General features: G+C 34.2%; 3 long non-coding RNA genes across 6 annotated transcripts; 2 read left to right on the plus strand and 1 right to left on the minus strand.

The window, feature by feature from the left end:
• The first annotated feature begins 2749 nt into the window (after positions 1-2749).
• LOC128186031 (uncharacterized) lies at positions 2750-5393 on the plus strand. The gene is made up of 4 exons (XR_008243880.1): positions 2750-2847; positions 2952-3009; positions 3957-4084; positions 5306-5393. It is a non-coding gene; the product is annotated as an uncharacterized LOC128186031 (long non-coding RNA).
• A 1604-nt stretch (positions 5394-6997) lies between these two features.
• Positions 6998-16916, minus strand: LOC128183428 (uncharacterized). 4 transcript variants are annotated; one of them, XR_008243595.1, is made up of 4 exons: positions 16795-16916; positions 16365-16497; positions 10309-10454; positions 6998-7406 (listed from the first exon to the last, which is right to left on the minus strand). It is a non-coding gene; the product is annotated as an uncharacterized LOC128183428 (long non-coding RNA). The 4 variants fall into 4 exon arrangements; XR_008243596.1 differs by having other exon boundaries at positions 16365-16494; positions 16795-16915; XR_008243593.1 differs by having other exon boundaries at positions 16365-16494; positions 16789-16915.
• A 1456-nt stretch (positions 16917-18372) lies between these two features.
• Positions 18373-24334, plus strand: LOC128183429 (uncharacterized). The gene is made up of 5 exons (XR_008243597.1): positions 18373-18761; positions 19120-19214; positions 20206-20317; positions 22335-22471; positions 24060-24334. It is a non-coding gene; the product is annotated as an uncharacterized LOC128183429 (long non-coding RNA).
• The last annotated feature ends 373 nt before the right edge of the window (positions 24335-24707 follow it).

The raw sequence follows: 24707 nt of genomic DNA on the forward strand, positions 1-24707 counted from the left end.
TAACTATTATACAAATGATACCTTAACACGGGTTAAAATATGCAAATTAAAGTATTTAACGTTATATGTGGTCAAAATAATATTACAGAACTTTTCACAAACATAATAAAACATGTTTGTGTTCAGAGATATGAACGACTATCCTTCTCAAACGTAAATAATACTAATAAACAGTTATGTTAGAAAGCTTACCGGGATATAAACTTTGTTAGTAGTTTATCAATTAGTCTAAGAATACTTTCGTGCTTCACATAATCTAATCAAGTGAGCAACAAATTAAGTGAACTTTTGCTGTTGATTGAAAAATAATCAAACAACCCCTTGTTTAAAAAAAGTAATATTACGTTCACCAGAATTACATACACATACCTCAGATCAGAGCTCGAGTCCCTGACGGCCTGTTTCCTTCTACATCCGTGACAGTGACAGTTGTCGTGTCCCCATAACCACCCACAATCTCCTCCTGAACAGTGGTTTTTCACACAATATCTATTACACACGGCACAAAGAGCTTCCGATTCTAAAAAGGTGTACTAGTTTAAACCCAACATGATTGAAAAATTCCGAAAAAATGCTTCAAACAAATTTAGTAATTTTGGTTGTTGTGGGGCATGCATTTGCCTTGGAGGCAATGAAGTTCTTAAACCATTCAATGCTTTAAGTATTTTTTGTCAAATCAAATTTAAAATACACATTAATGAGCGCTTATTTAATCGGTAGAATTATTTCTTACCATCCAGCAGAAATGCGAAAAGACACACAAGGATAAGGATTCTCAAAGTCATATTTCTTTAAAGAGAGAGAATATTGTTTGTAATGTTCATAAAATCCTGTATAATAAAAACTTTGGAGAGAGAGAGAGAGAGAGAGAGAGAGAGACAGAGTGACAGAGATACAAAGATAAAAAGGTTAACAACAACATTTTTAAAAAATGTTCACGACAGAATATTGTCCAGAGAAACCAAACCTCACCTGGGTTGATTATTATTGTATATAATGGACATCAACGTTTTTATATATTTATACTTTGCTTTATTTTATAAAGGACCATAACCAGATGTTGCGTTTATCTTGATATTAATTTTTTTTAGATTTTGAAAGTCTAAAAATGAGTGATTATCCCCAAGTACACCTAAATTAAGGAAGATGGAGAGAAAACAGCTGCGTGTACATGCACGTGAATGACACTGTATTTTAACATCAAAATAATACACCGTCAGGATTTTTAATTTTTTCATTTTTCTTTCTTCTTCAATTCAAATTTGTATTTATTGAAAAATTGGACTCAGTTGTCAGACCATGCTTTGTTATCTTAACAAATTCTTTTTGGTTAGGTGCATGATTAAATGGAAAAGAATACTGATTATGTCAACATTTGAAAAAAGTTATTACAAAATTTTTGCAAAACGTATCGATAGCACTATATATAAATCAAATAATCATTGTTTAAGTTGAAATTTAATTCTGATATTTACAAAACGCAGTCCATTTTACCTTATTAAATAATAAAGTCAATCGTAAATAACTATAGAAATAAGGTGGATAGTTTTAGTTTATATCTTAAATACCTGTAACTAATACCGAGTACGTACATGTTGTTACGACTTTTGTATCGTATCGTAACGTTCTCTAAAATCTTATGGTTTAGACTTTGTGTATCATTATTTTTTTACACTAAACAACTTTAAAGACTTGCTACAAAAAAGAACATTTCATGAATTTCGCCTCTAAAATGTTTTCTGTATGCCATTTTGTAATCTTTATTATCAATTATTTTTTCAAATAATACTGATCAATCTGAACAAATAAATAACGGACTTTGAGACACTGTTGTTATACATGGCATGGTTTGAATACAAGTAAAGAAAACATAACGGTACTATATAACTTACTGCATTAAATTAAAAAGAAAATAATTACAGCGTATATATATTTTTCCTCAAACACTTTTTGATAGTGATTTTAACATTACGAAATCTGGATGCTAGTTGACAACTTGTCGTAGATGTAATAAAATAATATAAACATTAACTGTATTGCTAGTGAAGACTTCTTATCTTACATGTAAATGTGTTTCTTCGATATCGTCGTTATATCTTTGAAATGTTTCTTAAATTGACCTTACAATGTTCCTTTTTAATGTATGATGTCTAAACTAAGGATCAGTCTTGTGTTGTATCTTATGGAAATTTAGTGAACCCGCCCTTCTCAGCAGAGGCTTTCCTAAGATAAGACCTTGTCAGACTTAAGATTCATTTGATTTTATTTATCTTCACATTTCAATGTCATAGAATTGTATTAATTAATTATTATTAATTAATTATCAATATATGTCATGCGAATGAGGATGGTTGTCATGAACACATACATCTACATGAAACAATATAATTTCACCAAAAAAATATTTGGGGTGTGGGTTGGGGTAATATAGTTTTTTACAGACAATTGAAAAAAATTATTTCTTTATTGAACAATTTTAATACTAGCTTATCCTCAACGAGTTGATGTAACTGATATGATAGTATACTGACGATAATTTAATAAATCATATTTGTCACATCACACATTATCAGCACTGAGAGTGCAGGAAACGTGTTTCAAAATGGCGCCAGATGTGGTTCTCAAAAGATAATTTTTTTTAACAATGACCAATTGCTTTTATTCCTCTGCAGCTTCTACACTGCATCGTGTACACATTTCCTTAAAATCTGCCTATTCATCAGTTATAAAAACTAAAAGATAGATTTTTATGTTCAGGATGCGAGGATTATAAACGCATATATAAAGAGAGACAAACAAAAATGTACAGGAGAAAACCAACGTGAACTGTGTAGAACAACTGAACAGGTAGTCCAATATTTATTTGTCTCTCTATTTAACTTTTTTCCACCTGCATTGTTGTACAATAGATATTATATAATTGTATCTAGAATTTTTTTTACAATTTTCAGTCCACCAATATGAAGATTTGTTTGTTGGCATCCGTGGCTTTGCTGTTGTTATGTGCATGTAAGCATTTATCTTTTTTACATAAAATTTATAGATTGAATTTGATTAAATATCATTATATTGAATACTGGAATAATCAAATTAACAAGCTTATATTGACATATTTGCAACTTCGCCAAAAAGTAACCTTCGATCAGAAAACTACATCATACTGAGCTGAGTCGGTAAAAATATCACTTTGAATTGAACAACGAAGACCAAAATCTTCAAGACTCAGGAAAGAAATATTTTTATTAAAAAATGCATTCTAGTACACATATTCACGGAAAGATTATGAGAGGGCTGAATCTTAATCCTTATTATACACTAGACTTTGACCCGTGCATGCATTTACTTATTTTATTTTATTTATGCAAATGTGACATTGCGGAAACATAAACTAAAGAGCATCCCGTGATTTAGCGTGAATGTATTGCGCATGCGCAAGATTGTAAAATCCGATAAATTGAGACGATTTCCGGATCGTCTAAAGGAATTTTCGTTGATTATTAATTAGCGAAGCCTGATTGAGAAAAAATAAAAACAAATTGGGAATCTCCAAGTACCAATGATGTGAAAAATATATAAAACAAAAGACAATATACTTCCGATTTCTCGGTATTTAAGCCCAAAAATTCGGGTCTATTATTTTAATATAGTAGTATAGATGTTGATTGATTTGATTTTAACAATTCTGTTTCTCAGCGCTTTAAAAAATTTGGTTTTTAACAGTCTATAAAGTCAGTTAGTAAAAAGAGGATTACTTAAAGTTTACCGGTATTCACTGACGTAGCAAAAGCTTGCTTTGTTTTAAATCCATGCAACTGTCAGAAAAACTCCAACTATTAACTGTACATAGCACAAACTAAACAAACTTTTCTTCAGAAAAACTTTTCACATTTTTATCGGGTTGAAAAAGTAAGTGAATTTCAGTACTTTGATTTGATAGCTAGTTTTTTTGTCCACAGCCTCCACCCTGGCGACCAGCTGTTCGTACTGTAACAGACATTGCGTCAACATTCACTGTGGGTCCGGAAGCTGTGGTTGGTGGAGCTCCGAGTGTAAATGCTACAACTGTGTTGGAAAACACCAGCAGGTTTACCCTCTAATTTACTAGGATACATATTTTTACACTTATAGAATATCATTTAAGGAAATAGGATGGGTGTGGGTATTTAAGGCTATATTCACCATCTAATGATAAAGAACTATGCATAAAAATATAGGACAATTTTCACATTTTAAAGCTAAACTATTTTGATTTCTTTTTACGGATAATTACCCTATTGGTTACTTGAGATAAATGTAGAGATTTAGAGATTTAATAATTGATGTTTAGGTCTAATAGCCGTGTTGGGAAATACCGATAAGTTTACACTTAATGTAATCATAACTTACAGTTTAACACTTAGAGAATACCCGGTATATTATATCGTAAGCATGAATTGATGCATGATACCCTTAAAGCCACGGATTTTTTTTTCAAAGTTTTAAAAAAAGAAATATTTTAGTCCCAGGTAAAATTGTCGTGTTTTCATTAGAAATCTAGTGAACCTTCAGGATTAAACAATATATTTTTTTTGAAATTTATATTTTATAATATATAATTATATTATAGCCATAGTGTAAAATGAACTCATCAGACGGGATCTCAGCATATGCATGGGATATATGAATACTTTAATGAAATGTTTTACCTAATTTATATCTATACTATCTTCTCATTATATCGCGGGTTCCGTTGTATCGCGGTATGTTCCAAAAAGTAGGATTCCAGTTTTCTCCCGTGATTTTCCACAAGGAGTTCATGCACCAACTTCAGGATGAGTGCAAAGAAGGTTGTCAAATATATCTGCAAATAAAATTTTTCTCACAATAAATTTTTTTCCGGAGAGAAAGCAAGTTCAAAAGTCCACAATGTATCTGATGAAAAAAACGAAATAAAAAGCATGATAGAATTTATATTTCATTCCCTAACCAGTTTAAGTGACTTTGCTTTCATGAAGAATCGTATTTTATTTTAAAAAGATAAACACTGTCCGTTATAACTAAACCAGGCTACCAAATTTCCAATGCCGCGATACAATGGAACTCTCTAATTTTGAAGGTGAATAAGACTTGTGATTTAAAAATAGCACACAAAATAAACTAAGTAAGTTGGGAAATTGATGTTCCTCAGAAAAGCTAGTCTTATACAAGCTTTTTTACACAGCACTAATGACATGTGAAAATGATAACTTGGTATATCTTTTTTTAGGGAAAAAAATAAGTACCGCGATATTATGAGAGACCAGTATATATATTTTCTTTATTTCAGGGTGGCAAGGAACAAACTCAACCAACGGAACATCAACATGTGTAGAGACCAAGATGTTGAAAGCAAAGAAATAAACCTCTTAAACAATTGCGAAACTTTGTTTTGCTTCCTTTTATGCGATACGTACATGTACGACTTAATGAAATTGATCAATTGATTTCATAGATTTTCTAGCACGATGGTTTTTTTTGTTACTCTATCAATTATTTTATGATTAAAAATGGGTAATTCTGTATCTTCCCTCTGACTCTCTCTCTCTCTCTCTCTCTCTTCACTCACTCTCTCTCCTAATCCCCCCACTCACATTCTCTTTCCTCACCCTCCCCACTACTTCACTCATTCTCTCTCTCTTCTCACCCTCCCCAATCACTCTCCTCACCCTCCCCACTCACTCACTCTCACCTTACCCTCCCCACTCATTCTCTCTCCCTATTCACTCTCTCTCTCCTCATCCTCCCCACTTACTCTTTCTGTCCTCACCCTCCCCACTCACTCTCTCCTCACTTATTCTCTCTCTCTTCTCAGCCTCCCCACTCACTCTATCTCTCCCCACCTTCCCCACTCACTCTCTCTCCTCACCCCCTCACTTACTCTCTCTCTCATCTCACCTTCCCCACTCACTCTCTTCACCCTCCCCACTCACTCTCTCTCTCTCTCAACCTCCCTACTCGCACTCTCCTCACCCTCCCCACTCACTCTCACCCTTCACTCACTCTCTTTCTCTCCTCCCCCACTCACTCACTTTCTCCTCACCCTCCCCACTCACTCACTCTCTCCTCACTCACTCTCTCCTCACTCACTCCTCACCCTCCCCACTCACTCACCCTCCCCACTCACTCTCTTCACCCTCCCAACTCTCTCTCTCCCCACTCACACTCTCTCTCTCTCTCCTCACCCTCCCCACTCACTCTCTCCTCACCCTCCCCACTCACTCACTCTCTCTTCACCCTCCCCACTCACTCACTCTCTCTCCTCACCCTCCCCACTCACACTCTTTCTCTCCTCACCCTCCCCACTCACACTCTTTCTCTCCTCACCCTCCCCACTCACACTCTTTCTTACTCCTCACCCTCCCCACTCACTCTCTCTTCACCCTCCCCACACTCTCTCTCTCTCCTCACCCTCCCCACTCACTTTCTCACCTCACCCTCCCCACTCACTCTCTCTTCACCCTCCCCACACTCTCTCTCTCTCCTCACCCTCCCCACTCACTCTTTCTCCTCACCTTCCCCACTCACTCACTCTCTCTTCACCTTACCCACTCACTCACTCTCACCTCACCCTCCCCACTCACTCACTCTCTCCTCACCCTCCCCACTCACTCACTCTCCTCACCCTCCCCACTCACTCACTCTCTCCTCACCCTCCCAACTCACTCTCTCTTGTCCCCTACTCACTCTCTCTCTTGTCCTCTACTCACTCTCTATCTCTTCACTCTCCTCTCTACTTTCTCTATCCCCTTTCCCTCCCCACCCACTCTCTATCTCCCCACTCTCTTATCTCATCCCCTGAGGGGATAGAGAGTAAAAAGAGGAGGGGAGATTGGGGAGTGAGAGAGGGGAGAGTGAGGGGAGAGAGTTGGTCACCTCACCTTTCTCTCTCACTGTCTATCTCTCTGTTTCTCTCAAATATCAATCTTTTTCTCCTTCTCTTTTCTTTTCTCTCTCTCTAAATGACAAAACAAAGATAATATTATTTATAAAAATCAAAATAATTATATTTGATACATGTTTTTTAGAAAAATGTTAAAGTCCAGTAGTCAGAATTTAAGGGACACTGACAATAAATTTACACTAAAGTCTGATTAGTTTAATAAGTTCAAAGAAGTTTTTTCCAAGGACGAGTGTATGTTATGTCCAAGTATCAAGCAAACAGAATTTAGGCGACTCCAATTTAGAAAAAAAATATATTCAACAAAACACGATAGCGTTTGGAGGTCCAATGACTGTCCTCCGTTATCCCTTCTGGTCTTTTATTACATCCGACAAGCTGGAATACTGATGTACTGCAGTAGAATCTAATTCTGAATGATAGAGCCTCGAACATGCTGGAGAATCTTGAAGATTTGGCGTTTGTTTTGATTTACGGTTCCTTTTATAAGCTGCAATAATAAAAAATCAGGGAAAATTAAAACTTTTATTAATGGTACGTATTACTATACGTTGCTTTTCAAAGAGGGTTTTCATAAAAACATTATGTCTGTAAACAAAATCCAGAATTGACAAAACCAAAACTTGAAGTTTTCTTTCAAACAATATATTTAATATGCGATTTTACCAGCATCAATTTTATGTTTTTCGTTGGATTTGGTACGAGGCCCGTGGACCAGATCGCTCACCTGAAAAATCAGTTGTACCATTTTTTTTTTTTCATTTTTTAAACATCTTCCCTAAATATTTCTATAGTAAACTTTGAACCTCTCTTGAGACCCCAGCAAAAGTCCGGGACTATTAAAATTCATATTATTTGACAATTTTTGCATGGATTTTTAAACATTTCATATATATTTCTATGTTAAACTTTGAACGTTTTGGGGGTCCCGATATCGGTTTGAATGTCACGCTTTTAACAATTTAGAATTTTCACTATATATAAAAGCTTAAGGGTGTAGATATTAGAATTTCTTGTGCAGGGGTTCTTGAGAAAAAGATTTTTTTAAAGCACACACCCTTTTTTCACTGTTTCGCAATTATCTTCTTTTGAAAAAAAAGTTCAAGTCCTTTATTTTTAAAAAATTAGATAATCATGTACCTTTCCATAAGGATGCTTTGTACTAAGTTTGGTTAAATTTTGCCCAGTGATCATAAAAGCTCACTCAAACCTTCGGTTCAGGTGAGCTAAAAAGTACCTTTGACGAAAAGGTAGCAACTCTAACAAAAACTTGACCGATATACAATTTCTACTTGACATATATAAATGAACACAGTCAAACACATTTGTATAATAAATGTGTATTAAGTTTTTCTGAATTTTCATTTCATGAATACAGGGATTTTCTGAAAGTATTGCCCCTTGAAAATGTATTTTTGAAAAAAGCAATACAATAAAAGAGTTAAAGTTTTATGGTCCCATTCATGTTTGAAAAAAAAATGATTTAGCCAAGCTACATGAAAACATACAGCGTCAAAAGACAATCTGCATGTTAATGAACATAAAAGCAAAGACTAAAATAAACTAATTTCCTACAAAGTAATTGCTTGTTTGAAAAAACAAACTTCGTTATTTCACCTAACAGAACTAATATGCTTTATATTTATTTCTGTTTATATTGTTAACAAACGAAAATATGTGTTTCCTTTGGTGTTGTCTTAAGGTCAGACAACACGTTCTTTGAGCATATTTTTTGTATCTCCTCGTAATAAAGAGTTCCAATAAAAATTATTTTCATAATTATTTTTAAAATGATTAAAATTAACTTGTATATGGATATGTGCCTAGATGGCCAAATGGTAAGAGCCGTGGCCGCTCACTGTCAGGAGCGCGGGTTCTAGAGGTCTTGAGTTAAAAGCCCAGTCCCGGCCGAAATAGAATTCCAACATAGTGAATTTCCCTAAACTGTATATTTATTTATTTTCTTATCAGCAATTCAAGTGTATTTTCAGAAGATTATATAGGAAATTGCATACTCTAGAATTTTGCAGAAATGCCTGGTAAGGTATCCTAATTTTTTGCAATAAAGCTTGTCGAAGTAGTAGTAAACCATTAACAAAATCCTGGAAAAAGTTATATAAAATTGAGGAACGTGTCGTCTGAATATAACCTTGTGTTTAAAACAAAAACGTCTGTGACATACATCTGTCTTTGAACAACCAAGTCATGTTCATGAATTTATAAATGACACTTTAACGGTTCATTTATTAAAATTTGTTGTAGCATTCCACCCTGATAGCCAAAACACAGACAAAGCGATTTACTCAATTGATTTTATCCCAAAGTTATGATTATATAAAAATTTGATATTCTATTCAGTCAAAGGCATTAGCATGAGATCGCCTGATTTTGTTGTAGTTAGCTACATGTAATTAAAAGGCTTTAGCGTAATTTTCAACATGGATAAAATACATTAATTCATATTCAAAACATGATCACCGCATCAAAGTTTAAGTGTACAACGTAGGAAAGCAAACATATTATTTCGATAATATTTACATGCATAATTTTATTGTTTATTTTAAAACCTGTCACAAAATGAAAATCGAAATACCCTAACTAAACTGGAATAAATAAGGAGTAAACCGTATTTTTGTAAATTTAAAAAGGACCCTTAAATTCATTTGAACAAAATTTTTAAAAAGTCAATTACTCCTTAAATTACACTGTAAAACATTAAACATTTTTTTTTGGCTGAAATAAAACCAGTAGTTCCACATATTTGTTTGCTCAAAGTTAATGCCGAGAAATCATCGGAAAATAGAAAATATGATCAGGAGTTCTTAAATTAGCCATAGTATAATTGATACATTCTGTCCTAGAATATCATTTTCTTCCCTTTCTTTTTGATATTGGAAAAGACAAATAAATAATATTTCTTTTGTAATGTCATCTCTACCTCGTCAGGTTGAAGGGAGCGACTGAAAATACTAAGTCTAGGGGGATTTTACATTGCAGGCGACATAAAAGTATTATATCAAAAAATCATGCGAGTGTTTTGAATGGTTTCAACAGATCAGGGATGTTATGGACTTTTTATTTAAACTCCCTCCAGAAAATAGCTTCCATAGTATTTGTCAGTTTCTCCGATTAAAAAAAGAAGGGATGTCACAGTATCACAGACGAGATCTTGGACTTTTTTCATATATCGATTCTATTTGTTCTCTCCTAATATGTATCATCTTCGCTAGCGAAGGGTATCCGATACACTTCGTTTCTCAAAAACCCTTTTATCGGAAACCATTGGCTTGTGGAGATGAATATGCATATGCATATATTTGATTATTAAAATGATGAAAATAAAGGCTGGGAGGGGTGGTGTGGTATTCAAACAAACAATAATACACACTTACATAAAGTAAGTCGCTGAACTATGGTGTTGAAACTGATGATGATGATGATGATGATGATGATGATGATGATGATGATGATTCATGTGTATCTGTCTCCTGTATCTTCCACCGTTTCACGGAGCTACTTGTACAGCAACCAGTCTCCCCTAGAAAGAAACAACAATGTTCACATGAAATAGACATTACAAAAAATGTTCCTATGCATGTAGAAATTCCAAACATTAAAGAAATTTATTAATCAAAGAAATGTGTTCTCATATAATAATTATATCATCGAAGTACATGGAAGTGCACTTTTCGTATATGATTTTGCACAATATCTTGATTTCGTCATTTGTTTTGTATGTGGAATGGGAAGCAGACAAACCCCTACAACAAACAAGAGGCCCACGGGCCACATCGCTCACCTGAGGAACAATAGGTATGATAAAATCAGCTCAATGGAGTCATAATACAAACTATCTGGACAATATACAATAATTCATGTAAATCCTGTATAAATAAAATCCATTTTCCCCTGGATATTCTTATGTTTATAATCATTAGTCCCTTTTCTAACAGGATGATTTAATAGTCATATCATGTGTTGAGTATTGCAGTTCTCAAAAAGATCCCTAACAATAGTTTATATATGGGATATAAACGTACAGTAAACTCTCAACCTTCTCGTGAGGCCAAAGAATTGTCCTGGGGCCAAAGTCTTAACAATTATAAAGAATCATCTGGCTGATTAGTTTCTGAGAAGATTTTTAAAGATTTGCCCTATAAATTCCTTTGTTAAACTTTGACCCCCCCCCCCCCCCATTGTGGCCCCACCCGACCCCTGGGGATCATTATTTTCACAACTTTGAATCTACACTACCTGAATATGCTTTCACACAAGTTCCAGCTTTCCTGGCTGATTAGTTTCTGTGAAGAAGATTTTTAAAGATGACTCTGTTTATTCCTATGTAAAACATCGACCTCCCATTGTGGCCCAAACCTACCCCCAGGGGTCATGCTTTTCACAAATTTGAATCTACACTAACTGAAGATGCTTCCACACAAGTTTTAGCTTTCCTGGCGAATTAGTTTCTGAGAAGAAGATTTTTAAAGATTTACTGTATATAATCATATGTTTAACTTCCATCCCCCATTGTGGCCCCAACCTACCCCCAGGGGTCATGATTTTCACAACTTTGAATCTTCACTACCTGAGGATGCTTCCACACAAGTTCCAGCTTTGCCTTCGAATTAGTTACTGAGAAGAAGATTTTTAAAGATTTACTGTATATATTCCTATGTTAAACTTCGATCCCCCATTGTGGCCCAACCCTACCCCCGGGGGTCATGATTTTTACAACTTTGAATTTACACTACCTGAGGATGCATCCACACAAGTGTCAGCTTTCCTGGCTGATTAGTTTCTCAGAAGAAGATTTTTAAAGATTAACTGTGTATATTCCTATGTAAAACGTCGATCTCCCATTGTGGCAAAAACCTACCCCCGGGGGTCATGATTTTCACAAATTTGAATCTTCACTACACAAGTGTCAGCTTTCCTGGCCAATTAGTTTCTGAGAAGAAGATTTTTAAAGATTTACTTTTTATCTTCATATGTTAAACTTCGACCCTCCATTGTGGCCCCACCCTATCCCCAGGGGTCATGATTTTCACATCTTTGAATCTACAATACCTGAGGATGATTCCACACAAGTTTCAGCTTTCCTGGCCGATTAGTTTCTGAGAAGAGGATTTCTAAAGATTTACTCTATATATTCATTTGTTAAACTTCGACCCCCCATTGTGGCCCCATTCTCAGGTGAGCTAAAAAGGTTAAGTTTACAATTCAATAAGTTGGTTTCTGAAAGAACAGATTTTGAAAATTTTCGTAATAAATATTGACAATTTTTTTACTTTTTAAAGCGCTAAGCATAGCTCAGCCGTTTATTGCCGTAAGACTTCAACTTCCGGTGCATCGAATAACCGCCCCCTCTAAGCAAAAGTATACATCATTTAAACTGGTTAGGGAACCAGTTTCAGGGGTTTATGCACATAACTGCACGGGCTATTGTGAATCTAATTTACGGGTTATTGTGAAATTAATGTACGGGGCTTACATACATCATTGCAGGGACTGTCATGCAGTGATGAGGAAATATAGTGCGTATACAGAAGCTGAAATGCTATATACATATATCTGTTATATACATACAGAAGCTGGGTTAGCGCTTTTCAGTACTATCAGTACTTTGATTTAATCTTTAGCTTTTAAGATCTGTGTACAAACATAGAATTGTTAGCAAATCTCTGTATCTTGCTTATAATTCGAAGCAAACACTCAAAAATGGTTAGTATATAGAAATTGTTAACAATTAAACACAAGAAACATGCACTACATGTATAACAAATAAAGAACACAATTTATTTTTTCGAAATGAATCATATATATACATGTATATACCTACATATTTCCTTAAGCGATATCAAACTTTATTTAAACTGAATAAACTAGAGAAAATGCCGAGCATCTCAACAAAAACCTATTGCATTAATCTACCATCACGCAAAAAATAATGCCGAATTATCGATAGAATGAATTGTATTTCAGTACTCCTACATCAGATTTTGCTTAATTTGCGCAGGTAAACAGTTAACGTAACTGTTTGATTTACCGAAGTCTCTGTTTGATTTGATACGTAAAAATCACGAAATACAGACGACAGTTTCCAGGTTACAAAGCATAAATAATGAAAACGAAACGAAAATCAGAACAAGCTAACATCAACGTCATGTGTGAAAACTGTCAACGCATTGAAATATTTAGCCTCAATTTACTTCACAAAATCGGCACCAATATATTTTTCATGTTTCAAAAATTTCCCTTCATACGCGAACTGTTGCACAACAAGCAAATTCATCATAGTCAGATCGACCCTTTTTCGTATAATGTCATGGCTGCTTTAAACAAAGAACCTCGTTTTAGAAGTATGGAATACGAGTCTTGGTAAAATGGGTAAGCAAAACCGGGCCGTGGAAAAATAAAAGCCGGGGCAGATCGGCAATCGTCAATTCCATATACGCATTATTTTGCAGCAATATTTACAGCAAATACAAATATACTGGTCCATCAAATATCCTGAAATTTTAATGAGATTGGCAGATTAATAACTGCTTATCTTTTGTTTTGCCCAGGTCAAGTCTTGTCTACCCATTTTACCGGATGCCGAATCCGAGGCTATTAAACTGATTGAAACACGCCTTTCCTATATTATTATTTTCGTAATAACTCAGATTTGAAACAGAATTAGACCTTAATTTTTGCAATTTATATTTTCCTTCCCATAAGGATAATTTATGCTAAACTACGTTGAATTGGAATCAGTAGTTCTTGAGAAGAAGATTTTTAAAAATGCACCCCCCTTTTTCTACAGTTTCAAGGTTTTCTCCGCTTTGAATACAGATCGGACTTTTATTTCTGCAATTTATATTCGCCCTCCTATAAGGATGCTTTGTGCCAAATTTGGTTGAAATTGGATAAGCGGTTTTAGAGAAGAAGTTCAAAATGTAAAAAGTTTACAGACGGACAGACAGACAGACAGACAGACAGACAGACAGACAGACAGACGGACGGACGGACGGACGGACGGACGGACGGACGACGGACAAAAAGTGATCAGAATAGCTCACTTGAGCTTTCAGCTCAGGTGAGCTAAAAAGAAACAACAACAACATTTAAGGGGAAGTAGTGGAGGGTGGAGGGGAAAGCAATAAGTTGCCTTTTGTCTCGACTTTCTCATATTATTTCACTCACGTGAGTGAACAAGCTCACATTCCCCACGCTCCCGCATCAGTTGACAATGATACACAAATGAATTGTATTAACTAAACATAATAATTTGATTAAGAGCAAAACTCGTAAAAATTCAGCAGCTAAAAACTTCCTGCAAATTTATACATCCATTCCTTCTATCTATATTCAAAAGGGCCAAAATTTCCAGAAAAAATAATGGAATCGGAATTTCCTGGTAGTATGCACTTTTACACATTGTGTCCCAAAAGCTTGCAAAGTTTCGCTAATTTCAATCGACGGTTTAAGAGAAGTTGCGCTTACAAAAACACACACAAAAAACCCCCAACAAACAATCAACAAGGACTGACTGACGGACGGGTCAAAAACAGTTTACCCCTCGCAACTTCGTTGCGTGAGATATAATTAAATGTAGAAATAATGACAGCATATTTTTTTCTTTATTCCATAAATTTTATTGTATTTTAATTATGACTAGGCATTAACTCCGATTTCCTAAATGTTTAATCCGATATTTTCATGATGATATTATTATTCAGAATGTAACCCACTTTATCATCCAACCAGCAATTGAAAGTAAAAATTTTATTTGACAGTTTATGGTGAACCCAGCTTATAGTACCGTAAAAAAGATAGAGTGATAGTTGAGTGGCGCTGAACTTTTTATGAGCCATTGAAAAAAATTGGTAATGTTCAAAATAAGTTAAATTAAGTGCATATATATCAATCATCAATTGCTGTAATAACATATTATGGGAGGTAACCAGTACGCAGAACCCTAAATGCTATCAAAATGTCCAAGAAGCAATCGATATAATTGCACTGGTTAATCATTTAAGTAAGCATGAATATAACTAAAAGAGTTACAACTAATACGGATATTTTTTCATAAAATTTGCACTGCATTGTGTTTTTCTTAATGCAATGGAGAGAGAGAGAGAGAGAGAGAGAGAGAGAGAGAGAGAGAGAGAGAGAGAGAGAGAGAGAGAGAGAGAAATTTTTTTCTGTGGAAAGTTACGTGTGGTTTCAAATATTAGCAGACGATTTGATGCTTTGCAACAAAACTGTCTTATACATATATGTATTTATCTTTATCCAGTACAGCGATTCACAAAATTATGTTCTCATTAGTTTTAAAACAGGAGCTGTGATGGCAAAAATGATTAAATAAATGAATTTTTAAGGCCGGGGGGCCGGGTGAATTTAACTCAGGCATAAAACTGTTGATCTCAATACATAATTATTTAGATGCCCTTCCATTTGGATTTCGTGCAAATATGATATGAGTTAAATTGGATTCAATTCATGCAGAAGCGCAAGAGATACATTTACATGTTATAAAAAAAAATAGAATATTCCTGGTTCCTGTACACATTACATTGGATACCCCGATTTATGAACAGTTTTGGGGAATGCACATCGGTTCACATATAAACATATGACAAGCTTTAATTGTTACCCCCCCCCCCCCCTCCAGCAAACTGAACGATTCTAATAACAACACTGTATTGTTTTAAACTTAAACAATTAAAGCTCTGAGATCAAACGTGCTTCTTTTACAGGTCCAAAATTAATCATGAAATAAATTATATAATGGTGCATGAACTTGAGGTTTATCCCTACATTCTGCATGTTTCGGCACACAAAATGCTATTAATCTGTTTTGAACAAAATTCATCATACATTTTTTAAAGTTACAATGTAATAAGGGAGTGTGCACGTGGGTGGTCAACACATTACCCGCCAAATCTACATGACTGTATACCTTTAGTTAGAATTTAACATTGATCTAATCATAAGGAAACTATAATTTTGGGAAGAAATATTTCAAAAAATCTTAGCCTAAAAATTTAAATACATGTATTTTCATTTATCCTTAAACAAAGGGGATGAATATTGTTTAAAAATGGCCACGGCCACCCTGCTCTTTAAGATTACACATTTAAAAATTGCGCATTTGATATTTTGATGCATTTTAGGATAAAAAGAAATGGAAAAACACTACCACCCCCCCCAAAAAAAAACCCAAAACAATTAGAATAATTTCAAAAAATACTTTATAGGTTGACATCTCATGTGCTCAAAATATGACTGCTGCTAAAACTTTTTCATTGACGCCCTTAAAATGATAACTAGACGGACTTCAACGAAATTAAAAAAAAAATCAAAACTACTCTTTGAGAAATAACACAGTAATTACACGTGTGTCATGCATTCAATCAATTCAATCAACTAATAATAACTAATTAAAAGCAATCTTACTTACACTTGAAGACCCGAGTTGCATAAGGATGATGTCTTTCTACAATTCGTTGCATGATTCAGATTTCCCATCTACATGTACTTGGTTCCGTCAGTATCAGCACCAGACGAAGATTGGAACGGATAGAGGATTTCTGCTGATATAAAAGAGAAACAAAGAAGAATTCTAAAAGTTTTCGAACCTTATTAATATACACTTTCATCATCACAGTTGTCACTTGTAACCAGCATTTACAAACTTAAGCTCTTGTGCAGTGTTAAGCCATTTGTAGAATTGTCTACACATTACACGTACATAAAAAGCGTGTAGAATTTCCTTTTCAAATGAAATGAATTAAAAATCTTGATTTTAAGCGTAGATAACAATCAGTAATCGGCATGAAAATAGAAAGATAAAGAATACATGCATATCAAAATTATGTACGTACATGTACCTTTCAAGTTCTACATGGTTTCAGAACAAAGAAACTTTTCCTTGGCGGGAACCTGTTCCTTACGACGGTGTAAGTCTAACGTCTGTTGTCCTCGAAGACAGCTCAGCACAATGCGTGGCCCTTGCTCTTAGTCACGTGGGCAGGAGAGAGACCAACGGTGTAGTGAGTGGTCATCATGACCAATTGTGTTTGGTAAATGCTTGAAAGTATCAAACCGTGGAGACAGTTGATATCAGACGGGAAATACTGTCAATGAAATAGCTGTCAAACATAATATTCATAAACAATGAAACATCAGAAATAATAATTTGGTAGTGGAAGGGGGGGGGGGGGAATGAGGAGGGTTAGAAACAAAGTGTAGTAACGGGTGTTGCGGGAGGGAGTAATCTATAAAATTAATACAAATTCATAATTTTATATAAAACATCTAAAACAATGTAAGTTTAAATTATTCATAATTCTGGAAATGGTGTCCGTTGTAAATAGTAAAAATTATACATGTAACAAACTTTGGAGGTATGGAGAGAGAGAGAGAGAGAGAGAGAGAAAAAGAGAGAGAGAGAGAGAGAGATACCATCCAGGGTACATACATGTAATATGTAAGCACTGAATCAAATACCCGAACTTGAAGGAATTAATTAAATCCCCACTCTATTTCTCTCTCGCTCTTTCTGCATTCGTTGTTTTTTTTCTTCATTGCTACATGTATCCTTTGTTACGGAAAAAGTGTCATGGAGAATGTATTTAGAGAGCTACTACATTTAACAAAACATTTAACACCGAAAGTGCATACTTCTACATTTAAGAGAACATTTTGATTACACATAATGTACAATATTAGATTCCTTGAATTTATGCTATTTTGTACATGTAATACAGTTTATCTGTAATAAATTTTAATTTTTTGCGCTTACATGGACGTACACAATATTTGCAATCTTATCGCTCTTCTATAAAGCATAACAAAATGATGACTTATATTTCCTCGCTAAAGTCATTTTGTAGCAAATTAATTCATAAAGTATTGCTTAGTGTGCGACAAAATTGACTAAGTAGAAGCTTCATTGCCGATTCATTTCGCGGTTTTTTTTTTGTTTTTTTTTGTTTTTTTGTTTTTTTTTTTTTTGTTTTTTTTGGTTTTTTTTTTTTTTGGGGGGGGGGGGGTTACTCCGGAGTCATCAGCTGAACGACTTGTAAATATGTACCAGACCCAGACCCATACATGAAAATACATGTATATACTTATTAATAAACATTGAAAGCCTAACAAAAAGGTCAGATTTAGCCTACTTATTGGGACAAACGGACAACTTATGGAAGAAAGGGGAACAAAATATACCACAGACTGCAGCGAAACAAACATGCAGGAAAACAAACATTCAAAATGAAGTGCATTTAATCATCGATTCTACTATCTCAAAGCCATATTTACATGTGCAAATTGACTCAACGTCAGTTTTTATTCCTCTTGTTTTTTATTCACACTACAGGTTATGTTGCCTTGGGCTTGTTTAAATCAATGCGTTTCTGGATAATCTTGAATGCAATCAATATAAACTAGAACATTATCGCCATAATCAGTGAGATGAATACAAGTTTACAACTTCCATTCAGAAAATGGAGAATTTATACGGCATGTTTTGTGTTGGATATTCAATGAAGATGGAGACCTCCTGCACAATAAGAGCGTGTTAAATTACTAGTATCGTTATTGATAATAGCAGCAAACCGAGGGTTGCCTCTGAATAATCACTTTATTTACCTTCTCAATGGAGCCGGCCCTTGCCTCAGTAACAATCCGATACAGGTGTTGCACCTGATCGTGTCAATTTCCATGTGTCACCTGTAGTTACGTGTACACGTGTCAAAGGAAAAACAATTGCAACATTTGGCAAAGTTTTTTTTTCTGTTTCCTTTTTTTTTTTTATAATTCCCAGGCCTGGCTTAATGATACGCACTCAACTCACGTAAGTATAATTAATCTTTAATAATTTAGATTAATTTTACGCATGAAAATATTCTTATTCTTTATCATTCATGATTTCATATTTCAGCCCAGAACTTTTATATAAATATGTTACAGTATCGTACAGTTACTCATAAAAAAAAAATAAAAATATAACAAGACAATCCACTGCACATGATGTAATTGTTCAACAAGGATATGAAGTTTTAAATCATATCTCATAATCTGATGGCGGTATAGTGGGAAGCATCGAGTTACCTGCACACAACTGCGCATTAAGCTAAGTTCGCTATTTCGTTATAATTGAGTTTTGTTGCATTTTATTCATAAGTGCTTTACAATATGTTTGACTTTTGAAGTTGTTGAATCATGAATGATGATGAACGGAAGAAAAAGAGGAAACTGGGGACATTGATTCGTGTTGTTCGGCGATTTATCAGCAGATCAAGGAAAGGTACATGCAGACGTTTTTATTTTGCTTATCACCCTAACTGTTTAGCACAGGAATTCCGAGAAAACGTCTTGCATTTTGTGATATACAACTAGTTTATGCCTGAGCAATCAATTGACCAGAATATTTTTCCCGAGGTGTAGCGAACAGCTCATTGGGTTCTACCCCCCCCCCCCCCCAAGTCAACGACCGAGGACATTAGAATATAGATTGTAATGATCAATTTGCCGTTCCCTGCACTTCGGAAAAAAATATTCTGGTATATTGACTCATCATGCATTAGATTGTTGTTTTATTGCCTAATTCAATTTTGTTTATTTAGTGCTCACAATTGTATTTTACATATTAATTCGAAACCTTGATCGTTTTTCCCCCGAAATGCATGTAGTTTGCCGGTCCAATCAATCACAGTCCATTGACTGGGAGTTCTATTGATCGGTTTCAATAGTAAATACACTGTAAAAATTTGACACAGATATGAAAATTTCTGATCTATAATTTGAAATATCTTTAATGAATAGTTAACACTTTTGTATTTTTTCTCACTTATGGATTGATGCTATTTTGATATAATTATGATATACAATTAGCTTTGAAACGTATATATATAACATATATTCTAGATCTAAGTATTTTAATGAGATATTCAAATCAAAAAAAGTTTTTTTTAAGAATAAAAAATCCTTGAATCTGTTTAAGACCTAGCTGTATTTATGAAACATAAATGTCTGATGTTATAGATAAATCTACGTTTACGTTACCGTACATCGGGTAATTTTCGCGATTATCTTATTTTCGCGGTCTCTTTAAAATCGCAAATAATTGAATTCGCAGAAATTTTATCCTGTATATCGTTTTCTATAACAAACTTTTTAAATCGCAAACAAATGACTGGCGCAAATTTAAAATGTTACAGATTTTCCCCATTTTCGCAAATTTTGTGACACGCGAAAAAACCACGGATAAACGGTATTAATCTAATCTAATCTTTTAGATTTAGCTGTGTCCTGTTACTCTGTGCCTTCAGAAGAGGATGGTTGGATGTACAGCCGGATTACTAGAACGTGGGTGTGGATGGGATAGCCGTTCAGGTGTATATCATCCAGGTAATAAAATAAAACAAAAACAAATATAGAATCTTTGTCGATTGGGTAGTCTTAAAATACATTTGTACTGCATCCAGGTAGAAAATAAAAAAAAGTCTTTAAGTACACGTGTACAGTAAAACACGCTTATAACGAAGTGCAAGGGACGGATTATTTTGCTTCGTTATATAGGCATAATTCGTTATATTCGTCAAGTTAACAATAAGAAATAAAATCCCGAGGAATGAAAAATACTTCGCTCTAAGCGTCAATTCATTATAAGCGTGTTTTACTGTAATTTATCCAGGTAAAAATGGAGATGAATGGAATAGTCATAGGTGTACTCGCTTCTTGTAAAATGATATCTAGAACGTGGTTGTGGATGGGGTATCTTTAAGGTTTATAACATGGGGTGAAATAAAAAGATTCTCGGAAAGAGAACAGATTATAATTGTTGGCAATAGAATTAAAAAAACTATAACTACCTGTAGCGATAATAATACAAGGCAATAAAGCAAACAACGGAGCTAGAAATATGTTAACAAGAAAACTGGGACACAATTAGTAATCTGTGATAACAAATGTTCTTATACCTCTACTTTTTTTTACTATATAAGAGTAATTCGATATATTTAGCAATTAAAATTAGATGTTTGATCCGCTCGCTTACTCGCTACACAAACATCAAACAACATGCCATAGAAGGTCACGTCAGTGTGACCTTTTAACTAACCAATGAAATAACTTGTTTTGATTTGTTGGGTGAGAATTCGAACTTCTCGGCTTTATTACCAGCGTACGGAGATACCCGAGGTGTTCTAAACGAAAGAAAAACAAGTATGACGCAGTCCATCACACCTAGGAAAACGCGTGTTTTGGGAGATTCGCGTATTGTTTGCGGGTTTTCTTTCGTTCAGCATGAAAGGACTGCAGACGGTAAAGAAATATCAGTCAAAGCTTAAATTGAACTCGGAAAGGATCGAATGCATTAAGAAAGTGACTGAAAGATCCGACAACCTAGAATGTGACGGGGGTATATGCAGAAAATGCTTCACATCAGTTGAGTCTGTCATTAAAACAGATGAGAAGAACCAAGCTGCAAAACAAAAGATCAGGGAAAGCATAGATTTTGTATATAGAACACAAATTATATCCGATTACCTTCTCTCTCCCAGACGGACGTCTGTTACTAAGAGCATGTTACGTTTGTGTAGCGAGTAAGCGAGCGGATCTAACATCTAATTTAAATTAGATTGTATATTTCGCCGACTCCATGAAAATTGCCGTAAACAGACTGATTCTCTGCAAAACAGACTGAGTCCCTGCAAAAAATGAATCAGTTCTATGAACTGATACACCCCTATTTGGAACATAAAAGTAAAGTTAAAGTTTCGAAGTATTCCGAATAAAAATCATGAATATTCATAATCAAATAAGCTAGTCTGGAAATCAGTTAACAGTAGCAAACGGCAGCCAACACAATGGCGAGTTCCATGTTTGGGGTGCATGCAGATGAGGAATTAGACAATTAACTGAAGAGTCTGGATAGTGAAAATACTAAGCATCAAGGGACGTTTTTATAGATTGATTGTTATCAATCGAAGATTGTTCTTGAAACGTATTTTTTTGCTAGTTACAAAAAAATTATAATGAACTTTTTTTTCTGATTTATTGTTTGTATCGGTATAATAAAACAATTAAAGCAAACCATTGAGAGTCAGCAAAATTCAAATTCCCCTCAAGCAAGCATATTCCCCTCGTCTTTGCCTCGGGAAATAAACTTGCTCTCGGGGAACTGGAATCTTCCTCACTCCCTCAGTGATATACTTTGATCGTATATTATAGATAAAAATATACAATGGAGTTTACAAACAAAGGTTTAAAGTACTTTCTTTTTAATGCATGCAGTCCTAAAAATGATTTAAAAAATTCATGTGTCCTTAAAAGAACATATTCAATATCAACATAATTTATATTTGCATTAAGCGTTTAATAAAAATAAGCGTCAATTTTTATGGTACTCTTTTCTCCTTTTTAGGTTATTTTCATATTTTGGGAGGACATTTCTAGATTTTTACTACATCTTTACTTACCAGTCATGCTGATAACCCCAGTTCTGTTCGTTCTTGCTCCTCTCTTTCTGTCGCTGTAAGGAACATACATCTCTGAAACCAGGTAGGGAAAACGTAATTATCTTCTTTGATTTTTTAATATCCTTAAGACAATGGTATTTTTGCAAATTTGTTTGCTCTAGATACTATACAAATATAGTAATACATGTTTTTGCTAGTCGTCACCTAACTTTCACTGTCAATACATGGAAATTCTAACCGATAAAAATTTATCATTATTATTTTATTTCTAAAATACTTTATATATATTTTAAAACGTTGGGTATCAAAACACATTTTACTACTTATACACTCTGGAGTAATTATGTCTCCCCTTTCAAAGGGGAGACATATTGTTTTTGTCGACTTTCTTCTTCTTCTTCTTCTTCTTCTTCTTATTCTTCTTCATCCAAATTTGTCCAAGCCGTAACTTGAATACCCTTTGACATTAAGACTTCAAACTTGGAACATAGGTAGATGGTATTGAAAAGGAGTGCACGCCACCAAAAGTTTTGACCTGACCTATTTTGTTCTTCAAGGTCGTCAAGCTTTTCATAAAAAATATTGTCTGGACCATAACACAAGACTCCTTTAACATACATACTCTTAACTTGTATCATGGATAGATGGTATATAACCTAGTTAAACCTTACCAAAAATTTTGACCTTGACCTAGAATTTTTATTTCAAGGTCATATTAGAAAAAACTTCATTGTTCAACTCCTGAATATACTTTGACAAAAGGACTTCAAACTTTAAACAAAGAACAATAATAATACACTTAGGTGTACTATTGAATAATATTTGACCTTGACCTTGTTTTGCTCAAGGTCAAATTAAGAAATAATAATAAAATTTTGTTTGGGAAATAACTTTAATACCATTTGACATTAAGACTTCAAACTTGGAACATAGGTAGATGGTATTAAGAAGAAGTGCACGCCACCAAAAGTGTTGACCTTGACCCATTTTGTTCTTCAAGGTCAAGCTTTTCATAAATGATATTGTCCGGACCATAACACAAGACTCCTTTAACATACAGACTTTTAACTTGTATCATGGATAGATGGAATATAACCTAGTTGAACCTTACCAAAATTTTTAACCTTGACCTAAAAATTTTATTATAAGGTCAAATTAGAAATAACTTCATTGTTTAACTCCTGAATATACTTTGACAGAAGGACTTCAAACTTTAAACAAAGAACAATTATAAGTACTATTGATTTATATATGACCTTGACTATGTTTTACTTAAGGTCAAATTAAGAAAAAGATAATAAAATTTTGTTTGGGTCTAGGTAACATATAGCTGACATCATTATTTTTCAATTGTTAAATTTGCCCCATATTACAATCCTTGGGGAGAAGGGGAGACATGTGTTTTTTTGTAAAAAAAAAACAATACCCACTAGTTTTTATTCGTAAGGGTCAAATTGTTCGTGAGTAGCCAATATTCTTGTAACTCATGGGGACGTATTTTCGTTGGTAGCAAGTTTGGAATAATTTTGATAAATATTAAACAAATGCTTGTATATATATTTGTGGGGATGTAAATTCGTGGGCAATGGTTAATCAAGAAAGCCACGAACATTGGTCCCCAACGAACAATGATGACTCCACAGTATTTATTTGTCTCGACTCCATTACAGAGTGTCTGGAATCATCATCTGAGGGGCAGTACATCAGTCTACAACCAGAGAACATTTGGTGGCCCTGCCCTTTTCGGATTGAACCATTTCAATTCCCTAAAAGAAACAAGAAACTTGTGTTGACTAGTCCGGATCTCGGCAGTACATACTAATATACCTATTAGGACATGTTGTGTAAATGTAAATGTTAATGTACATGCTTCAATGTGTTTATATTACTGAAGATTTGTTCATACTTTGCTCAATATTTTATTAAATATGTTTACAAACAACAATATGTCTTCTGAATAATTAATAGTAATCACAAAATTCTAAGGCCGTTTTCAAGCGGGCGCGTGACTTTTGCCCTATTCTAAAGTGATTTCACAAAATATCATTAACAATTTAACTGAGCCAACGTTCAATTGTAATACCCTCGCTCTAATGTGAATATTCAAAATGGAGCAATGTCGATATTTAACAGGAATTTGATCACACCCAATTAGTAAAAAAATTGATCTCAACGTATGACAAAACAAAACAAATAGTGTGTTTAAAGTTCATGCAGCTGCAATGAATATTTGCTGAGAAATCTTAGACGAAACTTTGTTTGAAAATTTGGATTTAAATAATAAGCATTCATTTAAAAGGAAGTTAACGTTTGATTGG

The sequence above is a fragment of the Crassostrea angulata genome, chromosome 5 (assembly GCF_025612915.1).
Source record: "Crassostrea angulata isolate pt1a10 chromosome 5, ASM2561291v2, whole genome shotgun sequence".
Taxonomy (NCBI): Eukaryota; Metazoa; Mollusca; class Bivalvia; order Ostreida; family Ostreidae; genus Magallana; species Magallana angulata.